Consider the following 2,878-nt stretch of genomic DNA (forward strand, 5'->3'; position numbering starts at 1 on the left):
TGCCACCATACCCAGTCTCAATTGCCATCTCAGCACTCCCTGGGAGTGGGGCCAGCACAACAGGCCCGGGGATTGAATCCCTGACCCCTGCGCCTGCTTGCAGGTGCCTTAGAAAAAAAAAAGTCTTAGGTTTATATGCTTTATGTTTTGAAGGTAACCACTATCCAATCTCTATTTCTCCTGCTTCCTTGAACAGTTTTGTGGAGCACAGGCCTTATCATTTGGGAAAAGTCACCCAGAGGCCCTGAAGAGTCATTGACACCAGGGGAGTCACTTAGTACTGGGTCCAGCTGGGGAGAGAAGTAGGTTCCCCTTGGAAGTCCCTCAGCCAAGCCATAAGAGCAGACCCAGGAAAGTCCAGCTGATGTTAGTTGTGGAGTCCAGCAGTCCCCGCTCACTGCCAAGCAGTCCTCAGGCTGTAGCCAGCAATTCTGGCCCCATTGGCAATGGCTGCTGGCAATATCATTGTGGCTGCTACAAAATAAAGGATGTGAAATTTCAGCCACATGCACTTGACCACATGAAACTTTAGGCACAGATGTTTAAAACTCAGAAAAAGAGCATAACACTTATCATGTCATAAAGAAAAGAAGAACACAAAAAATTAAGAACAGAACTCTGGTCTACCAATTGAACAATGAAAGACAGAGCACACATCAGAAAGGATGTAATGACATGGAAAATATTACATTAGGTTTGAAGCTATAGGTAACATGGGCAGTGTTTTAGTACATATACATCAAGATCACAAGTAGTGTGGGAAGTATTCTGTTAGTGGAGAAAGGTCCTTGGCCTATTTGGTTGGCTTCTCGTCTACTATTTATTGGCATTTCAAGAAGTTAGGAAAGTGTTTGGCCAGGTAGAGAAAAATATCTGACCAAATTCCTATTCATAGGATCAAAAGGATGCTGTAGGGTCCTAGTTAGTGGAAACCCTTAAGACTTCACAGAGACAGCAGGTTTCCCTTACATGACCTGCCTCTTACCACTGTAAATCCTCTAGCATCTCACAGTCATTTATGAGCCTGAGGGGCTGGGGAGATGGCTCAGTAGAATAAGTGCTTGCCTACCAAGCACAAGGGCCTGAGTTCAATCCCCAGTTCCGCAAAACAAAACAAAAGACAAAAAAAAAAAAAAAAAAAAAAAAAGAGCCTGAGTAAAATTAGAAATAAAAGGAACACTGTGTTAGGATGTGGTCTAGCTCTAGCACCAGCTCTAAATGTGACCTTGGGAAAGGTCCTTCTTTTTATGGGCCTGTGTTTCTCCATCAGTACAACAGAGGAGACTATTGTAGACTAGATCATTTCTACAACACTCTAGCCTATGTCCTGAGGTCTTCCAGATAAAACATCTGACAAAAGCACACCTCCAAGCCCCGGGTGGGTTGTGCAATGCTCTTTTCACAGCACAAGCCTCGCGTATTAGATGGCATTACCTTTCCCAGTGAGGGCTGAGCCCCGCCTCCTCTTCTGTTGCGCTCTGGACTCTCCAGAATATTCCTTGGCCCAGTATCAGGGCTGACAGCAAAGCCATACTCACAGGGTCGGGTGTTCTCCTGGCATGTTGAAACCCAAGCTCATTTGGCTGTAAATGTGGCCCTGTGGGTGCCAAGGGTGGCAGTGTGCCTACAGCCCCACTGTGCGCTGGGAGGACCTGCAGGTTGGAGCTTGCTTCCCTTCTGTCCAAGGCTCTAGTCAGGCCAACGCAGGGATCCTGAGCCTCCTGGCTTTCCAATAGCCTGGAAGAGCATCTGGGAAGCTCCCTCCAGCACCTTCATGAGTCCTTCTCAGGCCTGAATAATAAGGGATGCTGGTGACCAGTATTTCCTTGTCACCACAGGAAGTCCTTTAGCACCTAAAGGGCAAACCTCCTGGGTTTTCAGAAGAGAGAAACACCTCTTGAAACATCATCTCAGGCCTCTGAAATAAAATGATGGAAGAAATCTAGATCCACAGAAAAGGCAGGAGGATCTTTTCTCAGGCTTTAGAGTCAGACAGGTAAACCTCATCCAAATGTTTAGGCCTAATTTCCTAACCAAATCTCCCGTCATGTCTAGCATGGTATCTGGCATACAGTAGGTGCTTAATATATTAGTTGAGTGTATTCCTCTTTCCTGAGCCTACCCTTTCCTAAATGCCCTCATTTACACACACACACACACACACACACACACACACATACACACACACATACACACACACACACACACACACACACACACTTTTCCATCAATGATCCTGGACACCTAGATCAAAGAGAAATTAGAAAGTGAATTAAATGGTCAGTCCATTCCTCCAAATACGCCTTTTCCACTCCCCAACTCGATGCCAGAAAAGACACAGAGACTCCCCCTCCCTCACTAGCTAAGAGTAATTATTTCAAACAATTTATGAGCACTTCCTCTGTGCCATGTGCTGTGCTAAACACCCATCATTCATTATGATTCGTGGCCCAGGCCAGGTCTGGCCATGCTCAGGGCTCTCAGCCAGGCCTGAGACATAAAGATGAACCGCTGGGCCCCAGACCCAACCGCTGGGTAGCACCAGCCCCAGAGATCGCCAAGACTCCTTTCCCACAGTAAGCATCGCTGAGAGCTGCCTTTACTCCCAGAGCTCCCAGAGCACCATTTTTCACCTACAGATTATTTTAATATTTTCCTCTACACAGATATAGTGATGTTCTTCAAAGGAGAAAAACAATTTGATGATATTTACTAGTCATTATTTTATTACCTTTTTTCTGGTTCAACAACTTTGCCTTATGGCTAATTTTTACTGATTTGGACAAATTGAAGCCACCACAATAATAGCTTTCTAGTCTTTCTATAAATATATAGTCCTGCAACTCCAAAACTTCTTTCTTTCTTTCTTTCTTTCTTT

Source organism: Octodon degus, unplaced genomic scaffold (assembly GCF_000260255.1).
Source record: "Octodon degus isolate 3935 unplaced genomic scaffold, OctDeg1.0 scaffold00045, whole genome shotgun sequence".
NCBI lineage: Eukaryota > Metazoa > Chordata > Mammalia > Rodentia > Octodontidae > Octodon > Octodon degus.